Here is a 22,307-nt window from a genome sequence, read left to right on the forward strand (position 1 = left end):
AAACAAAAATATTTAAAGTCAAAGTTGAAAAATAAAAACTTCAAAAGTCAAATATGGACAATTAATTTGGGACAGATGTAGTATATATTAATAAAAATCTAATAAAAACAAATTTATGAGACATATTTGCAATATATATATATATATATATATATATATATATAATAAAATCTAAATATATTGTTTCAAAAAGAAAATATTAGTTTTTTCTATAAAAATTATTATTTAATAAATTATTCATATTGCATTAATCATTTATTATATATATAGATTAAAATTTTCCATCCTTAGCTACAGTAAAGTGGCTAAGAGATTGGCAAAATTGGTCCCTTTCATTTGCTGTAAATCGGAATTAGTCCATCTGTTTTCTTTCAAGGAGGTCCTTTTAAGCCGTTTTTGAAATTGGACCTACACACGTGTTAGTCCTATCTGCTTTTCACCGTCTTTGTAACCCAATCAAATTAAAATCGGTGTCATTCTTCTTCACCGCCTATCTGTTGGTTACTTTATTTTGCTCTCAGATTTTACTTTCCGATATTCCACCACCGCTCACTTTATCCTCCCCAAATCGAGTTCCTCCCTTCTTCTACCTTTTGCTACCTCCGCCGCTTCTCAGCTGTGCTTTGCCAAAATTTTCAGTCGAGGATTTCCACTACCTCCACTGCTTCTTAGTTGCATTGTGCTTTGCCAAAATTCTCAGTCGGGGAATTCCAAATTTCAAGCCTTGCGATTTTGGTGGAAAAGTATTGGTTCACAACAAACCTAGATCGATTATTGAGATGCTTCTCGAACCTTTTGATAACCACCCCACCGATTCATTGATTGTTCTCCACCGCCTTATCTCATGTATTTGATTTTTTTCTCACTGCCTCCATCAGAGGCTCACACGCTCTCCACCGGTCATCCTCCTACTACAGACTTTTTTTTTCTCTTCATCCCTCTCTCTCTCTCTCTGCAATCGATTCGATTTTGCTTCTCTTCTACTTTCATTTTCCTCTCTTACTCCATTTCTGCTGTAATAGAATCCTTAGAGATATAAAAATGTCGATCCCTTCCACTCATGTCGTCTTTTCTGTGCCCTTTTATTCCAACTCGAATCTCAGGTCTCATCGGTAAGGTAAGGAAGTAACATAGCTTCAAACCTAGGAGCCAAAGTTAGAACCACTTACTACTATTTGTCGATTTTCTGTATCTGGTCGTCGTCACCATCAAACCCAATTTTTCACTGGGTTTTTATTTTTGTCGCAAGTTACTTTTGCAGTTGTTGCACACACCAACTGCTGGATATATTGCTCCAAAGAATAATCATCTTTTTACTTTCTTTTGATGCCATTATATAATGTTTCATTTCATGATTTCAATACAGGTATGTGACAGAACAGGAGAATAAAATTCTCTCTAATTTAGGTTCGTTCATGACATTTTTTTGTTATATCCCAGCCAATCTCTGTGATTTAATGTTGTTTGCTACATTTAATTTCAGGTTAGCACTATCGAGAGGACACCATCAATGACTTTACTGAGTTAAATACTTCTTGGGGCTTTTCACTTTTGTTAAAAATCAAACACATTTATCTAAAAATATGTCATTTTTAACATGTTGGTATTTTTTAAAGAACACCTTAAATAAAATGATCTTTCCTTTGTATTCAGGTTGGCTCAAATCCACTATTTTCTCCTACTAACTCCAACTTTATTTTGTCACCATCATAAAGTATTTTATACATAAACGTTTCTTATGTTGCTAATATAGAATTTTTTCATAGGCTATATATTAAAAGAAAAGTTAATATTGTTTTTGTGTTAATCAAGAAGTAACGAATGCATACAACGTTATTGGTCATATTACATAATTAATAATTTGGTAGTAATATTTTAATAAAAGTAAACAAATCTATTAATTGGCTCATTAAGAGAAAATCAATTTGACACTATAATAATGTTAGATAATATAAAAAATTGATAATAATAATAAATTTAAAAAAATTCCATATACATTGCTTTTAAACATCAATTAAAAATGAATTATGACTTTAAGTCTTTTGTTTGTTTTAGGTTTAAATGCAAGAAATAGCAACACAGTTTCATTGATATGCCCATTATACCACCCTACTTGCATTTCTTCATAACATATCCCTCCACAAAAAGTAATAATCATTATAGTTTTTGTACAATGTTGTTTTAGGAATGCAAAAAAATTGGGAGGTGGAATAAGGGAAACATAATTTGTTATGACTTTTGTCGGCTGAAAATTGACTGAAAAGGAGCTTCAACCAATCAAGCATCCTTCTCTGTTTAGTGTCGCGCCGAGTCTGATTTATTTTTAGCTAAATGAGATTGAGATTCTGCCCCCCGCGGAGCGGGGTAACCCTCTAATTCTTATTAAAAAAATGTATGCCTACATTCATTCTAATGTAATAAAAAATTATATTTCTCTTGCTAATATAATATTTTATTGCTAAATATATATAGAAACAAAATAAAATGGTAATATATAAGTTTAACCATTATTGCTGGAAGTATGTGAAAGATAATCTACAAATGTTTAAATATAAAAAAATGATATATAAATAAAACAAAAAGAATGCATGCTGTAAATAAATAAAATAAATAATATTTACGAGATAATATTTATTGGGAAGATGCCACAGTTTGAATGTAACTTTTTACCAAAGCCTAAAAAAAGAATAATAATAAAAATTAATTAATATAAGTTAAAATAGAGTGGAGTTTTATAGGATGGAGTGTAGAAATAAAAAGCCTATGACTATTTATTTATGACAAAACTGCACAAATGGTCCCTGTGGTATGTTAAAAATTGCCACTTTGGTTCAAAAAGGTTTGGACTAGCACCAGTGGTCCAAAACTTTCATTTTGTTGCGTCTTTGATCCAATATGTTCTGATTTTTTTCAAAATGACGGATCTGCCCCTGCTAATATATTTTATCTTTTTTCTTATTTGTTTTTCTTATTTTCAGATTTAAAAAAAAAAAAACAATAAAATAAATCTCTCTATCTCTTTTTAAAAAAACAAGAAAATAAAAATAAATATCTCTCTCTCTCTCTCTCTCTCTCTCTCTCTCTCTCTCTCTCTCTCTCTCTCTCTCTCTCTCTCTCTCTCTCTCTCTCTCTCTCTCCCCAATATTTCTCATTCATTCTTTGTTTGTTCTTCATGGCTCTAAAGAACACTTCATAAAGCCCAGAAACCGGTGCCATCGCCGGAAACTGGTGTCACCGACAGAAACCACCGTCATCCAAAATCATTGTCGACGCCACCACCATTTTCGTTGTTAGCCCCACCTTCAGCCCCCATCGTCTCTGTCACCAGCAACCTCCAACAAATCTGAAAGTCACCATCACCTACAACAAATCCTAATCGATTCCCACCATCGGAGACCCTTTTGTTACTTTCTTTGTTCGTCTTCTCCACCGGAAACCATATCCATAACCCCGATTTTTGACAAAAACCATCACCAACTTCTGAAACACTAGCATCGCCACCTTATCTCATATGGATTAGGGTTTTGAACGAAGAAGGATGTCGTCGATTTGTGAAGACAACGACGTTTATAGATCAGGAACATCGTCGATCTTGAGGGTTTCTAGACGAAGCCACCTCCGAAAATATGAAATGCATCCTTATAAAGCTTGAATTGATAGATCTGGTGGCGACGATTCAGATCCTCCTCCGCCCAGATCCTCCTCCGTCCAGATCTGGAAGCCAGTTTGTGGGATACCACCGTCAGAAGCAAACATATTGCCTCTCGCCGCCTTTCATCTAATCCTCTGACTTGATTGATCCTCAACAAAACCTAGCTCGAAGCAAACCCTTATTTACAAATCTGTTTCCATTGCCGGAGAAGAAACAAAAAGCATACCGGTGAGGGTTAAGATTGGAGGTGCTCCAACGAGAGAGAGAGAGAGAGAGAGAGAGAGAGAGAGAGAGAGGGGAAATGGTGATCGTGGTGGTGTTGTTGTTTACAGGAGGGAGGACTAAAAACAAATTTCTTTTTTTTCTTTTTCTTTTAATTTAAATAAAAAATAAAACAAAATTAAAAAAATAGAAAATGAAATTAAAAAAGGGCAAATCTGTCATTTTAAAAAAATTCAAAGTAATTTGGACCAAACTCGCAACAAAATCAAACTTTTGGACCACTGGTGTTAATCCAAACCTTTTTGGACCAAAGTGGCAATTTTCGACAAACCACAGGGATCATTTGTGTAGTTTAGTCCTTATTTATACACTCCAGTCTAATAAACTTAGTCTCCAAAATCATTTTCAAATTTCAAGACTAATTAATTACTAATTTACATTTCTCTCACATCTTCAACTATTTTCTCTTTCCTTATATCATTTAATATATATATATATATATATATATATATATATATATATATATATATATATATATATATATATATTTTCTCTTGCATCTCCTAAATACACGAAACTGGAGTCACCTCAATCACTATATCAATCAATCACCATATCAATCGTTAAGAGTAAAAATTAGTTTTAATTTAATTTTTCATTTCTTTTACTCCTACTTCTACTAAACTTTCTAATTCGCCCTTTACGTTTTCAATATTCATACCATCTTTTTGTATTGTTATATTAAGTGTGAAATTCGTATATTATACGGGTTAATTAAAATATAATGTTAAATAGGAACGATTAAATGAGAAGTTTATTTGAATTTGAAATATGAAATAAGTGAAAATTATGAAAAAAAAAACATGCAAAAAATAAATTAATTAAAATTATGCGTTTTAATTGTTAGACCCGTGTACTAAACGAGTTGTTATAATAAAATGTTAAATACAAAGGTTTAAAATGTAAATTTATTTGAAATTGAAATTTTAAATTTCAAATTTGAAATTAATAGTTATTATAGTATGTTTAATTTATAGAAACTAAATTAATGATATAGTGGAAATGAATAATGAAGTAATTGACAAGTGGAAAATATATATATTTCAAAATTATGACAAAATCACATGTGGCCAATTAAATGAGAAAATGACAAGTGACAATAACATTTTCATTTATTAGGGTAGATTAGAATAAAAAAAGATATAATAATAATATTAATAATATAATAAATTAAGATTGTGATCAAAGATGATCTTAATGATATTAGCATCCTACAAATATATATTTTTAATGAAATTAAAATCATTTAATAATCAATGAGTTACCGATTTAAGATTATTTTTATTTATTTTACTATTTAATGCTTTTAGTGGTGAACTTTTTTTTTTTTTTTTTAAATTTCATATATATATATATATATATATATATATATATATATATATATATATATATATATATATATATATATATATATATATATGCTAATTTTGGTGGTTATGTTTAGTTTTTAACTAAATCACAATGAATCAGTAGATATTCTATATAATTATAATAAAATAATAATTTTATCTGTTATTTAAAAATAACAAAATAATTTTGGTATCTATAATCAATTAACTAATAAAAAACTTAAAAAAACAAAATAACAAATTTAGTAAGTTTTAATTAAATAAAATCAAATGATAATCAAGTTTAAAAAGAATTTAAATAATCATTATCTAGTAATTAAATAACAAAGTTAGTATAATGATTAAATAATAAAGTTAAATAAAAAGTTAGTCAAATGATAATATCATATAGACTAGTGTTAATTAGGTTAGAGTAGAGTGTTTATATCACCACTCTTTATTTTATTTATTTACAGCATGCATTCTTTTTGTTTTATTTATATATCATTTTATTATATTTAAATATTTGTAGATTATCTTTAACATACTTTCAGCAATAATGATTAAACTCGTATGTTAGTATTTTATTTTGTTTCTATATATATTTGGCTATAAAATATTATATTTGCAATAAAAATATAATTTTTTTTATTACATTAGAACGAATGTAGGCATATATTTTTTTTAATAAGAATAAATGATTAATGCAATCTGAATAATTTATTTCATAATAATTTTACTATAAAAAACAAATATTTTCTTTTTGAAACAATATATTCAGATTTTCTTTTTATTTTTACTTTTGCAAATATGTCTCATAAATTTGTTTTTATTAGATTTTTATTAATATGTACTACCTCCGTCCCAAATTAATTGTCCATATTTGATTTTTGAAGTCTTTATCCTTCAACTTTGACCTTAAATATTTTTGTTTTTGATAGATAATATCTGATGAAAAATCTATGAATGAATTGTATTTTAAATATTTTTTCATTGTTATAAATTTCATCAAGAAATATACAACACAAATAAAAATATTTAAGATCAAATCTGAATAATAAAGACTTCAAAAGTCAAAAATAAACAATTAATTTGGGATGGAATGAGTATATATATATATATATATATATATATATATATATATATATATATATATATATATATATATATATATATATATATATATATATATATATAATATCATTACAAATTTGGGCTTCTAAAAATACAACAATTTTTTCTTAAAACTCATTAAATGACAAGCAATATGTTATTGTTGCTTACTATTGTGTTGATATTTCCGTTGAATCGTTTGCATGGTTTGTTATTAAAAAAATTACTTTTTGTTTAGTTTAGTTTTAAAAAAACAAATATTTTTCAAGACATATTTACTTTTTAATATCTTTTTAAATGTCAGTATTTATAATCATTTGTCTTGTAAAAACATTTAAAAGAAAATTTAGTAAATAATAAAGTAAGTAAAAATTTAATTGAATATACCAAAATAATAACAAAAGTTTGAGAAAAAAATTAATAATTTGTAATGATAAAATATTAAATTAATAAAGTTAGTATAATGATTGGAAAGTTTAATGATGAAGTAATAAGGTTAGTAGAGAGTAGAGGTGGTAAAAATTGACACGACACGAAACCCGACACGCCCGACACGAAATAAATGGGTTTGGGTAAGATATTTCAACTCGTTTAAATAAACGGGTTGACACACGACACGAAAATTAAATGGGTAAGATTAGGGTTGAGAATTTCAACTCGAATATGACTCGAAAATGACCCGTTTATTTATATGCAAGTATTTTGAATTATATAAATAAACTAGAGAGATACAAAATCAAAACCATAAGTAAAAGAAAGCCTTCGAATTAAATTGTTTTGTAATGTTGAATGACTTAGCCATCTAGATTAAGACTTCATTTCAATTTTTCATTCTCTCTCAAACTACCCAGTCTCTTTTACCACTCTCGCATCCTCATGACCTTTGTCATCCGCTTCCCCAACTCCCACTCTTTTAATTTTTTCATCTGAACTTGCTATGACTTCAACTATTTTGCCTCTAAAGTATTAGTTTTTCCTTTCTGCCTACCTAACTCCTACTCTTTCAACATGTTCAATCTTTTAACCTCACATGACACGACATATTTCGAGCTATAGCCCTAACCCGAAACCCGATACAAACTCGACACGAAAATAAACGGGTTGACACGACACGACACATTAATTAAATGGGTCGGGTTAGGGTCAAGCACTTTCAACCCGTTTAGTGTTTCGACACGACACGACACGAACCCGACACGATTGTCACCTCTAGTAGAGAGAAAAACATTTTTTAGGAAAACAATACTTAATATATCAGAGTAGATGTAAAATGAAATATCCATAACATTATCCTTTTTACACTCCACTCTTTAAACACTTCCTCTACTCCAAGCTATTTTGACTTCTTTTTTGTTGGAATGTTTGACTAGTTTTTATTGAGGCCCGGTTTAAAAGGGGGGCAAGTTGGGCTGCCCAAGGCCATATCAATTTGAGCGCCCTAATTTTATATCAGTAGTTATTTAATAATAATTAAATCAGTTAATCTTTAACGTAAAATTGGCTAAACAAACTTGGTAGGATCATATTCTCTTGTGCCCAAGCACCCTTGTTCATTTCCCCGGAGTTGGAATCTTTTTTACCACATTATTGATCCTTTATTTTTATATGTGTAATATGACTTCAAAGCTATTTCCTTGCAGTACAACATCAAGTACGGTTCAATTGTCCTTTTTTTCAATTGCTTTTTTTCCTTATTTTTTTGGGAGGTGATATTGCCACGGCAATTTTTGATAGTTCCACTGAAAAAATATGAATTGACATTTTTGCCCCTATTTACTTAAAAGAAAACAGCCTCGTTTTAGTTTTCAAAACCCACACCATAAATCCAGGATATTAGCTGCTCCTATAAAATAGTATTTTTTACTGAAAGAAAATTATATTTTCAAACATCTTTGTATTCCACCGTAATCTCACATCCCATGGAGGAATCGTTTGGAGTTAGCATGTTCATACAAATTAAGAACTGAAAACAAATGAACCTTTGTAGCTTCTGTTTTCAAATAAGCATCCGATATCTGGAAGATCACTTTATATCACTCAAAACAAAAGAGACCTCGTCATAAATATACATCACTAAACTATCTTTCGTCACAGCCATGGCGACAAAAGGATTGGATTTGATTGATTTTGTATTTCCCACATTAAGGTTCAAACTTTACCATCATGTAGCCTTCTTTGTTGGTTTTGTTGCAATGGCAATATCACATCCCTATATGTATTCCCTCATCCTCCTCGTATTGGAATCAAATCATAGCTCTTCCTCCGACATGGCGAGCAAACCCGGTAACGACGGCGCAAGCTCTAGCGATGTCAAGGGCTCAAGGCTAAGCATATGTTCACCGGCGTTTTGCAATCGACAACATCTATGCTGCTTCTTTATGCTAACTAAATGGTTATAGCTTCGAAAAAGTTGAACAACAATACAATCTATCTGGGGATGCCGAAGAAACTAATTTCCTCCCTAAGCAACAAAGCGATCAAGTTGCGGCACCGGATGAAGAGAGCATGAGAAGAAGGAGGTGAGCACAGAGGCGACAGGCTGCCGGAAGGAGATACTGATAGGGGATAAATATCAGCCCCTGTATTTCTCCGGTGTAATCTATTATGAAGAAGACGGGAACCTACTTAGTGAGTTACCTATTCGAGTGCAAGTCGGTTTCCGGGATATGTTTGTACTCCGGCGACGTCGAGTTGGACCCAACGCCCGGGCAAGAATTGACGTTTGAGTGATGTTAGCTCTGTTATGTAAAATACTCATTTTTTGTTTTCCGGTGAGAACTTCGTACGTCAAATCCCAATTCTGATATCCGCTTGAAGATCTTAGGTTTTTTTAAGGAAATATTAGTATTTCTCTCTCTAAAGTAAAGAAGGGTATAATTGTCAATATGTATTATTTTCCGGTGGAAATATAAAAATTTACCGTGGCAATATCACTTCCCATTTTTTTTCCTTTCTTTTATAGTGTATATTAAAATTATATCAAATAAACAATTAAAAAAAATAATAATGGTTTATATGTTTGATTTTATTAGAAAATTATGTAATTATATTGATTTTGACATTTTCCTAATTATTTTATTTAAAATTCATTTAAGGTTATTTACGTGTAATGCTATATAATTACAATCTTTTGTTATAAATTACTAAATACTTTTATTTATGATTCATAAGTTGTCTATCTTCAAGATTCTTAGAAAAAAATTAACTTAGACTTAATTATTATATAAATTTGGTAATTTGAAAGGGGCCTTTTTTTTGTCCCGGACATCAAATATCTTAGGACCAACTGTGTTTTTATTGGCTTTTTAACTGTTTTCCAAAACTATTTTCAAGAAAGTTATCCACTATTTTCCAGACTTAATTTTCTTTTTTTCCAACGAATGAAAACACAAAAAAACCATAACTAATTAAATTTACATTGTAAATAAGTTTGTTTAGTTAATCAATAAACTTAATATAAGTTTAAAAGAGTAAAGTTAATACAAAAATTAGTAAACTTAATACAAGCTGCTTTGTAATGTAAGTTCTCTCTTTCCAGGGTCGTATCTTCAATCTGTTGTTTTCCGGAGGTTGTCATTCAATGGCGATGACTGTAGTAAAATCACCCATTGGCAGCGTGCTCGAGAAAGAGAGAAAAAAACATTTCGGGTGTTGTGAGATTGTGGCTCCAAAAACCCATCGACGAATCTGGTACCATGAGAGTGTGGTCGAGAGAGACAAGTGGGTGCAATGCTCCGACGGAGGCAAGTTGGTGGCGACAGTGCTCCAGCAGAAAAAATGATTTGAATTCTCCGGCTTGCTGGCGGCAGTACTTCAAAGAGAGAGAGAGAGAGAGAGAGAGAATAAATGGGTTGGTCTTGGACTAGGCTATTGGACTAAAATTTAGGGCGCCTACCATATTTGGAATTTTTTCTATTGGGCTTCAAAAATCTATTAATTTCTAATATGTTTTAAAAAAATGTATTAATAAAGGGTACAACTAACAGTATCATTTCTAATCTTGATGTAGAATTTTATGCACATTTTGCAAACTAAAGGGTACAATGTAACAACCTGTTATTTCAGGTCTATGTAATGTCTAAAAGTCAAGTCTTGTAATCTCTTTGTGAAGTAATAAAAATATCATCGGAAATGAAATGTTCAAAAAGCTCCGTTTGAGTACACTATGTGGTAGATATCCTGATAAGGTTTCCAAAAATATAAAAAACACTAAAATCCGAGTTATAACGAAGGAGTTATGACCAATCAAAGATTCGTAACACTACCGATAAAACGTTGTTAAGCACAAAACGAGAAATTTCAATAAAATACTTTTAGCCTTAGGTATCTAAATGAAAGTCGTAGATATCATTAAACCGGGAACATACATAAAAAGAACGCCCAAATCTGACTTCGTATGAGGAAGTTATGATTTTACGATGTTTCTGACCTAGCAGTAGACAGCTAAAAACTCAAATTAGAGATCGAGCGATCTTTAGCTAACATAACCTAAACGAAAGTTGAAGACCCTGACCATAGGAATATAACGGTAAAAAGACAGATAAAATCGAACGCCGGATGAAGAAGTTATGGATTTATAAATGGACTTTTCCAGTCTATGCCTTCTAAAAAGGTATTATTAAATATAAAGTCAAAACTAGCCGACGGAGTCTAAATGAGAGTTGAAGAGTACAGTCTCACCTACGCGTGGATATAAAGAATGCGAAAATTAGAGCTCGTACGCAAAAGTTACGGAACTTAGAAGTTTGGGAGTCCAATTTACGCCCAGTGTAAATTGGGTTACGCCCAGCGTACCAGGCGATAAGGGCGTAGTCCCTTCGGCAGTAGACATCCCATCATTCGTCAGGCGGCTGACATACGCTACGACCCACGTAAGAGCGTATGCCCAGCGTACGGAGGCGGTTTAGCCTCCTATAAAAGGGAGGCTAGGGTTCCGAATTTCTTGTTCAGTTCTTCTCTTTTCTAGCGCTTTTGATCTGCGTTTTTCCACTCGAAGCCATCCTGACACCCCGGTTTTCATACTCAAGATCCGAAGGAAGTCCTACATTCCCGAGTTTCCCAAGACTTTAACTCTCACTAGTCGAAGTTCTGCTCGATTCTTCTCTCGACTACTTCAAAACAACCACTTCAATCAAGTGAGTTCATACCCCTTTTTATACACCTTCAAATACTTTATAATGTACTTTTAATACATTTCGGGGGAGAATACAAGTAAACCCACAGTTGATCCCGAGTGAAAACGTGAAAACTCTTGTTATACTTTGCATGCATTAGATTTATACAAAATGCATAGTATCCAGGGTAGCCATCCTTGTTAAACCATTTATGCATTCAAAGAACTTATGATTTATGCTTTGTCAAACATTGTGAAATAGGATAAACATTGCATACAAAACTATTATTTTAATACAGACTTAGTTGAGAATCCGTGAGACGATTACATCTTCAATGCTACCTTTTTGTTAAAAGGTACAACCTAAAGTCCTATCTATTATAACCAGACTCTCCCATTTGGAGAGCGTGTCAAATGTGTATAGATCTATACGGGAAGTCATGATCCCGTGCCCTGACTGTTAGCTACAGTCCCTTGGGTGACAGTTTATCATAACGTTTCGACGCCTGAAGACCATCGCCACAGGCATATTATGTTTAGTATGGTTATAAAACTCACTGGATGGACAATTATTATGGTATTATGCTTCTATGAATGAGTAGCTATTAAAAGTATTCTTCATCTAACGAGTGTGATCTTCTTATAGCTTTAATATATAAAACTATGCCTCAACCTTTTAAGCATGTCAGTTGCTTGCGATTTCCGGTCTTGGACATTAGAGACTGCCTATTACTTTAGGAAAATAAGGGATTTTCCTGTATCCAAAACAATCAACTAATAGGAAAATAAGGGATTTTCCTGGTATAACTATTTACATTTCATAACACGAACATTCATATGCATTTCATACTTTTATAAGGAAATAAGGGATTTTCTTGGAAAACGCCTGAACTTTGGAATGGTATACATTTTCTCAAAACCGCTTATGAACTCACCAACTTAACTGTTGACACTTTCTCTTTGAAATAACTTGTATTCTCAGGGAACCACTAAGCAGGTTTGGAAACCAACTTTTGGGGATTTACGCTCTGGTGTTAATTACTTCTTTTCCAATATGTTTATGTATTTATCTTTTGAACATGAAACAAATACAATTATGTAAACATTTTGAAACCTTTATATATATGGTGGTGTGTACTTTCCTTACTATGAACTGTTATGATACTGAATATGACGTCCTTCGCTGTGACAACCCGAAATTTTCTACTCTATACAACCCTTGACTTCAATAGAAGTCAGAACAGCTTCTGCTAATTTTCAAGCTTTTGGAATAAGTTTGAGTGGTTTAAAGTTAGTACTTCAAGAGATAACTGGAGAGAGGATGCCCTAGTGTTTATTGTATATCAAATAGTTTCCAAAAACCCAAAGAGTTTAGAGTTTACGGCCCAAAATGGCATTAGGGCCGTAAACCCTAAAGGCTATATAAGTAAGACTTAGCCATTTTTAGTTCATCTCTTCCATTTGAACTAGAGAAAACCCGATTTCTCTCCCAAGGATCTTCAATCGTTCGTCCCAAATTGTAAGTACTACAACCTTGGATTGTATTAAAGTGTATTACATGCCTAGATATCATTGAAATCCTCCAAAAATCACAAGGACAAGGTGTTTACGGCCTAAGATCTTCTTGGACCGTAAACACTAAATATGGTGCCAAAGAGTGCCCTATGTCCTTACAAACCTTGGAAACAAACCTAGAACCTTCCCTTGATGTGTTTAGCACATAAAAATCACCAAAATACCCCATTTATATGTGTTTACGGTTTGGGGATCTCCCAAAACCGTAAACACCCCAAAGTGTGTTATGATGCCCCATATTCCTTCCTTATGCCTAGAAACTAGCCTAGACTTTTACCTTGAAGTGTTTAGGACTCGAAAACATCAAAATACCATGGTCCATAGGATTTTACGGCAGCAAACACATGGAGAAATGGTCCATGGGCCATAAACTCCATTTAGGAGTGAATTGTTGCCCTAATCACTTCCTAAGGCTTAGACTTGAAGTTAGAATGCTTCAAAATGACTTCTAGGAATTCAAAGCACACAATGGTCAAAAGGACATGAGTTTACGGCCGTAAACTCATGGGTTTACGACCGTAAACTCAATTGGAGTTGGTCCCAAAACCGTAAAGACCATTTAGTGCCTTTTCACTTCCCTTTGTTGAATCACATGTGATTCCAACACTTAACCAAGGTGTTTCCTAGTCCCGGAAGGGTTTTCTTTCATATAGTTGTTTATAAACACTATATTCATGTCAATATGTGTCCTTATATGTCGTTTAGGACTTATTGTGTCACGAGACTTCATTCGTGGAACTTCTCATCCGTACGCGCATACCCGTTTGAATCACCCACATCAGGTGAGTTCATACCCCTTGAATTAACTTTTTAAATGTTTCTAAATGTTTTTAAATGCTTTAGGGGGGGATACAATTTGAATCATGCTAGTTATTATATCAATCACATGTGATTAATAACTAACATGCAAATGGATTTACTATACGTTAACTGTTTCACCAAACAGATTTCTTCTAATGTTTTCTTAAATGTTTTATATGTTTAAAACTCTTTATTAAACTGTTTATTATACACTGTATGTTTCATTTCAAACTCTTTTACAATTGTGTTTCAAACAAAGGTTTCTTTATACTTAAACTGTTTTATCAAACAAATACTTCCAAACCGTTTTATAAGCTGACAATGAAGTCGATCTTTTCATAGATATTAATCTTTTTCAAAGGCTTTACAAAACCTCTTTTATGCTTTTATATTATCAAATGAATGCCCATATATGTATAGTTATATAAGTAATGTTTAAAGGACTTAGGAAGGCTAACTCACTCTATTTCCTTTTCACTTTGTTAGTTATATATCATGTATACATATGTAGACATAAAAGTCTTCCTCAGTCAGTTAAGTACCTTTGGGTAGCAAAGGCATACTTCAGGTTATACATGTACATTGTTAGTAACTATAATAGGTATAATTAGGAGATACTACTTACCATTCCAAGTACAAGGAATCACACAAGAGTCAGTTCATTCATGAGTCTATACTAATACATAGATACACTTACATATATACACTTACATGATTACGCTTACATATATATGATTACATAGATACACTTACATGAATACGTTTACATAGATACGCTTACATGAATCCTCTTACATGGATACGCTTATATGAGTCCTCTTACATGGATACTTTTACCTAGATACTATATGATGAGATACTATTACATACTATACATGTAGATTAGATCTGTCTATCCTATTACAAAAGGATATTTTGCGGGACTAACCATTCCTATAACCTCTGTTAGCTATAGAGGTAAATGCATATCTACGGATGTCTACGGTTGATACCATTATAGGTATACTTTAAGGGACTAACTATTCCTAAACCCAACTGTTAGCAACAAAGGTAAATGTACATCTTCGGATGACTATAGTTAATACCATTCGGTAATTTCTATGTCGTGTTTATCCTAGTACCTATTGATAATACTTAAGTTATTAGCTCATTTCCTTTACTTTGTGATAAATTCACATAAACGACGAGGTAGACTAATACTTATATAGTTATATTATTACCTTTATTTTCTAACACTTTTACATTATCGATGAGGTAGACTATAGTTTTATAATAATAGTTAAACAGGGAAAAACCGTCACATTTATAGTGATGCGTACTTTCAAAACATTCGGGTCTTGGTAGCAGACTACTTTCAAAACAGTCTATGCTTGGTAGAAGACTACTTTCAAAACAGTTAGGTCTTGGTAGAAGACTACTTTTTATACAAATAGAAATCATAGGGATTTGCTAGGGTGTTTAAACGTTTTCAACTACTTTCAAACAGTTCATACTTATACAAACTTTTTCAAAATGTTTACAAGTCTTTACTTTCCAGTTTTACAAATCAAAGACACATTAATACTTATGAATTCACCAGTTTTATTGCTGATACTCGCTTTCAAAATAACTTGTATTCTCATATCACAAATAGACAGGTACAACGACCAGGTTTTGTGAAGACGGAGAAATCAAGACTCCTATTTTATTTTGATTGATCTTTATGTTGTCTTATACTATGAAAGAACACTTGTAATTAAAATTATACTATTAATGCAATGGATGATGTTGTTGCTTGTTTACTACTTTGCATTGTTGTGATACATTATATGACGTCCTCCAGCCCAGAACGTTTCCGCCGTTCTCAGTTTTGGGGTGTGACAGATTGGTATCAGAGCATTGTTTATAGTGAATTAAGTATATCAATCCATAAAAGATATACAGACTATAAATACAATAGGATTAAAAATACTCTGACCAAGAGTTTATACTTTTAAATAATAAAATATTTAACAAAGTATACGTGCCTGAATTCATACTAAAATCCGTGTTACAATGACAAGAACAAAAGTATTACGATTGTTGAATATCACAGGTAAGCTCGGGGATGTATGGTCAGTCTTGGGAGTGGCATAGCCTGATCAACTATGGTTTTCCAAGGAGTGATTAGCACATGCCCAAGAATGGTTGTGATGTGTCAACAAGTCTAAAAACTTACCAACACTACTACAATGAGAACATTATAACAGAGCCTAGGTCTAAAATACCATAGGGGTGTTTTGTTTTACTATAATTACTTACTTGAGAACTAAAAAGGATCTTCATTACTAATTTGATAGTTGCTAAGTGGATACACTAAGGTTATATGTAACTAGGATGTTAAAGACTTAGAATATGTGAAATTTTTGCTTTACCCCGGTTCCTTGTGAATTCGGAGTTAAGGTCATTTATTCGAAGGCCTATCCTGTTTTGATTACATATGACTAGTATGCACTTTTCAAATAGTGATGTAACTAATGAAGATTTTCTAATAATTATCTAGATAGTTCGTATAATAATTATTTCCTTACCCCAATTCTCGCATAGATAACATGGCTGGACTCCATCCCCATGGCAACCCGTACCTTCCGAATGAAGGCAATGCTAGAGGGTTTGGAGAAGAACCCGAGAATGATCATCCAATCCATTTGAATGATCACCATGCTGAAGACCTTTCGGATGATGATAACTCCGAACCCGAGGTTGAGAACCTACCCCTGGTAGCTCCGATTCCAAATCCTAACCCTTGTCTGGCTTTTCATGGCCCGACGCCCCCTTGGGTCGAATGTTTGGAAGCATGGAGCGAAGATCAAGATCAACCTATGTCGTTTAATGGAAACCGAAGCTTCTACAACGTAAATGAAGGGAGCACAGCAGACAGTGTTCTACTAATCCTGATCTGTAGTGTTGCCCGAAACGAAATTCAGGGCAGGACAACTCTACATCGTATCATAGAAGTTGACACCAATGGAGGAATGCATATCCTTCGCACCAATCACCTTGAGCATGCTCGGGAGAGTTCTGAGAGAGACCACGAAACCCTGTTGTAAGCATTAGCTGAAACCCGAGCCGAAGTCATAGAGCTCCGAGTACGTCAGAGGGTATACAAAAGATACCTGCTTGATATGGAACGTCAACTAGTAGAACTAAGGGTTCACCATAAGGGTGAGTGTCGCCAGTAGGAGATGTTGTACTTCCTTCCTTGTTTTAAAAGAACCATGTTCCTGTATATGTTTTGTGTAACTCCTTCTATGTGACTACCTTGTACTGTAAGTACTTTAGTTAGGTCTTTATGCTGTCAAAGACTTTTATATTCCAGATGTGATGTAAGACCTACTACCAGGTCAATTTTTCCCAAACTTATTACATCTTAAACATCGATGATATTGATAGTCGACTAACTTCCGTGTCACTCTTTGTTCAAATACTTTCATCATACCTTCATTTGAGTCGATCTGCAACTTGCTCTCGTCAAACCTTTGGACTATAGTAATTTTAACTCAGGAATCATATCCAAGTCTCTTTTAATGGTTGGATCATATTATTCACCAACCTATAACATCTCGGCGCGAACGATAAACGTCTTGAGACTAGTCTATGAACTTACTTCTACTCCTTACTAAGACTGCCTCATAGGGATGTAGGTCAAACCTTCGTAAACATACTTCTATTTCGTACTAGGACTGCATCATAGGGATGTAGGTCAAACATCCGAGAACATACTCTTACTCTTCCATTGAACGATCGAAGTACATCTAGAGTCAATAGCAGCCTTTACTACAAATCTTAGTTCATCGAATAGAATTCGTAAGAAGAATATTATCATGACCTTCCTCGCTTATACATTCCAGAGTTATATCAAACGAAGACCTGGTAGACAATAGAATGTGAGATTTCTAATTTAGTTTCTTTTCCTCGTTGGGATGTGGGACTAGAGTAGAATCATACATTTTATTATCCGCCCCATCTTGATTATATCATAACGTGTATAAGCTAAGTTTTCATGTATAATAACTCCTCTCTTAACCTGAATCAAAATGATACATGTTCAACCATATTAGCTCACAAACTCCTTTTCTTTCGTATTACAGAATCATGTCATCATCCAGAAATAGTCAGTCGAACAACGAAACCCCTATCCTTCATATCGACGCTGCTACATTACAGGCCGCAGTAATAGCTGCTGTGATAGCTTTCCTTTCCCACATCAACTCTGACACCGCAAAAAAGACTGGCAAAGGAGTCGACAACTCTAATGGTTGTACCAATCCGGAAAGCCAACAATTGGCAACAATCACGGACTTGCAAAGCCGAAAAACCGAGAGGAATAAGCGAAAGCGCCAAGCCCAAAAGGAGCGCAAAGGATCCCAAAGACTTGCTACACAACAACAACAAGTGGAAACTCCCACCATCCCAACACCAATCAGGCCATACGAAGGAAAACTTCCAAAGTGTAACAAGTGTAGCTTTCATCACAATGGGGCTTATCATGAAATGCAATGCTGCAATTGCTAAAAGGTAGGGCACCATGCCCATAGCAGTGGAGCACCAGCACGACCCATTTCTCAAGTCCCTGGCATTGGGATCAGCCCCGCGCACGGTGATGGTGGTAAAACCGAACCCCATAAAAGAAAATTTTCAAAGTGGATGAATGAGGAGGGCACCCGTGTTCACGTAAATCTGACTCGACACCTCACTTCCACCGCCAATGCTAGTACGAGTCAGACATTCCACCAATGCGACGAGAATGGACACCTCAAAAAGGACTGTCCAAAAATAAAGAACTCCGGCGCGGACGGAAGGATACTAAGGATCACTGCCATAGGAGAAACTACTCCGGACCCCCGTTAAAGTATCAAAGGCGTTCGTTGTAACAGACTCATAAACTGTTTAAAACTAGTGCTACTCAAGTCTTATCTGTTGCGAGTTCCCGTCAGTTAAGGGACCCCCGTGCTGTGTATACTTCGCTTTTTGTAGTATACCTTATTCGTAGCAGCATTCCCGTAGTACTCTAAAGTACTAGAATTCTGTTGAAAGTTGCACTGTTGTGTTTTGTCTATAATGCTTTTATGTTCAAATCTAGTGTCTTTACATTCAAGTACATCCGATATTATCATACGACTTGAGTTCATTTGATCCTCGCAATACCAGTTTCGTACGCACATCTCTTTCTCCGAAATCGCCTTTCTAGCGAAGCCGTGATTTCAGAACTCCGAAGTACTCATGCATAGAGTACCTCATGTTTCATAGAATTCTCGAAGAAACCACAAAAAACATCCCCGAAGTACCACTCGTATAGACGGAGACTGCTCAAGACTACTAGAAATCGAATCGTAATGTGACCAAACTTAGAACCCAATACGATTCCGGTAACTAGATCGCCCTATGATCTAACACCCCCCGCGCTACAAGAACTGTCAGGTCCAACCTAGCAAACTACTCAAAAATGGAATAAGAAGACCAAGCTCCTCACCTTTGAGGGCTCCGGTCTTATTCATCAAGAAGACAGACTTCATTGGATGCGATCATACCAATGCCAATGCACCGGATCCCATCAGAACTCCGCAGTTAAAAACATGCTTAGGCGAGAGAAGTACTATAACGCATAACACCTTGGGAATCCCTTGTAGCGCATACCTCAACAGGACTTCCATTAGAAATCATTACCTTCTGCTTCACATAGATGAGTTGGTTGATCAACCGCAAGGAACGAAGTGCATTTCAGAAGTGGACCCAAAATCCGAATATCACCAGTTACGAGTGTTAGTGAAGGATGTCCCAAGGACAATCTTCCAAACTCGATATGGACACTAAGAGTCTGTAGTGATACCCCTCGGATATGACCAATACGCCCGTGGTATTCATGAACTTAATGAATAGGGTACACCATTCTTACTTGGATCAGTATGTCATTGTCCTTGTAAATGACTTACTTATCTACTCTCGTAGTAAGAAGGAAATCATAAAGAACATCTACAATGAACCATGGAAATGTTACGATCAGAGAAGCTTTACGCGAAGTTCTCTAAATACGAGTTTTAGAATTGAAGAGTCGAATTCCTAAGACACACTATTAGTGATGTGGGAATTCTTGAGGATCCTTCCAAACATCAAAACTGTCAAGAATTTGTCAGCACTGAAGACGCTTATGGAATTCGCCAAATTCTTGGTCTCGCTGACCTACCGTCGTAAGTTCATTCAGAACTCCTCGCGAATTACGGAACCTCTTACGACTTTGACTCAGAAGGGATTAGCCCTTGACTGAGAAGAGAAGCAAGAGGGAGAAACCTAGGAATCCCAAGTGAGACAAAATCCTTTTGGAAGCCTCACTCTAGAAGGCTTGATATGCTTCAGAAAGCGTGGACAGCTAAATCCAAGAGAGTTAGGACCTCCGATATTCTTACCCAAATCGGCCCTGTAACTCGCAAATCCAACCTACATTGCAAACTCAGTAAAGTACATTTCTCCCTTCACGTCTCAAACTTGAAAAACGTACCTTTCCATCAGGAATCTCGTAATCCCACTCGATGAGATCGAGATCAATGAGAGCCTCGCCTTCGTGGAAGAACCATTGAAATCAAGGACCGAGAGGTCAGGCGAACAATACAAAGACGTCTCTCATTAGTGAAGCTTCGCTGGAATGCCAACCGGGGACCTGAATTCACTTGGGAGCACGAGAATCAATCGATTAGGAAGTATACCCACCTCCTTGCTCGATTAGTCATGCCTACTCTTTACCTAAATTCTAATTTTGGGACGAAATTCCCTCTAACAGGGGGATGATGTGACAACCCGAAATTTTCTACTCTGTACAACCTTTGACTTCAATAGAAGTCAGAACAGCTTCTGCTAATTTTCAAGCTTTTGGAATAAGTTTGAGTGGTTTAAAGTTAGTACTTCAAGAGATAACTGGAGAGAGGATGCCCTAGTGTTTATTGTATATCAAATAGTTTCCAAAAACCCCAAGAGTTTAGAGTTTACGGCCCAAAATGGCATTAGGGCCGTAAACCCTAAAGGCTATATAAGTAAGACTTAGCCATTTTTAGTTCATCTCTTCCATTTGAACTAGAGAAAACCCGATTTCTCTCCCAAGGATCTTCAATCGTTCGTCGCAAATTGTAAGTACTACAACCTTGGATTGTATTAAAGTGTATTACATGCCTAGATATCATTGAAATCCTCCAAAATCACAAGGACAAGGTGTTTACGGCCCAAGATCTTCTTGGACCGTAAACACTAAATATGGTGCCAAAGTGTGCCCTATGTCCTTACAAACCTTGGAAACAAACCTAGAACCTTCCCTTGATGCGTTTAGCACATAAAAATCACCAAAATACCCTATTTATATGTGTTTACGGTTTGGGGATCTCCCAAAACCGTAAACACCCCAAAGTGTGTTATGATGCCCCATATTCCTTCCTTATGCCTAGAAACTAGCCTAGACTTTTACCTTGAAGTGTTTAGGACTCGAAAACATCAAAATACCATGGTCCATAGGATTTTACGGCAGCAAACACATGGAGAAATGGTCCATGGGCCATAAACTCCATTTAGGAGTGAATTGTTGCCCTAATCACTTCCTAAGGCTTAGACTTGAAGTTAGAATGCTTCAAAATGACTTCTAGGAATTCAAAGCACACAATGGTCAAAAGGACATGAGTTTACGGCCGTAAACTCATGGGTTTACGACCGTAAACTCAATTGGAGTTGGTCCCAAAACCGTAAAGACCATTTAGTGCCTTTTCACTTCCCTTTGTTGAATCACATGTGATTCCAACACTTAACCAAGGTGTTTCCTAGTCCCGGAAGGGTTTTCTTTCATATAGTTGTTTATAAACACTATATTCATGTCAATATGTGTCCTTATATGTCGTTTAGGACTTATTGTGTCACGAGACTTCATTCGTGGAACTTCTCATCCGTACGCGCATACCCGTTTGAATCACCCACATCAGGTGAGTTCATACCCATTGAATTAACTTTTTAAATGTTTCTAAATGTTTTTAAATGCTTTAGGGGGGGATACAATCTGAATCATGCTAGTTATTATATCAATCACATGTGATTAATAACTAACATGCAAATGGATTTACTATACGTTAACTGTTTCACCAAACAGATTTCTTCTAATGTTTTCTTAAATGTTTTATATGTTTAAAACTCTTTATTAAACTGTTTATTATACACTGTATGTTTCATTTCAAACTCTTTTACAATTGTGTTTCAAACAATGGTTTCTTTATACTTAAACTATTTTTATCAAACAAATACTTCCAAACCGTTTTATAAGCTAACAATCAAGTCAATCTTTTCATAGATATTAATTTTTTTGAAAGGCTTTATAAAACTTCTTTTATGCTTTTATATTATCAAATGAATGACCATATATGTATAGTTATATAAGTAATGTTTAAAGGACTTAGGA

The 22,307-nt window shown here is 34.3% G+C and overlaps 1 long non-coding RNA gene across 1 annotated transcript; it reads left to right on the forward strand.

The window, feature by feature from the left end:
• Window positions 1–435: 435 nt before the first annotated feature.
• LOC111896423 (uncharacterized) lies at window positions 436–1,652 on the forward strand. The gene is made up of 2 exons (XR_002851888.2): window positions 436–1,407; window positions 1,484–1,652. It is a non-coding gene; the product is annotated as an uncharacterized LOC111896423 (long non-coding RNA).
• Window positions 1,653–22,307: the final 20,655 nt, after the last annotated feature.

The sequence above is a fragment of the Lactuca sativa genome, chromosome 9, assembly GCF_002870075.4.
Source record: "Lactuca sativa cultivar Salinas chromosome 9, Lsat_Salinas_v11, whole genome shotgun sequence".
Lineage (NCBI taxonomy): Eukaryota > Viridiplantae > Streptophyta > Magnoliopsida > Asterales > Asteraceae > Lactuca > Lactuca sativa.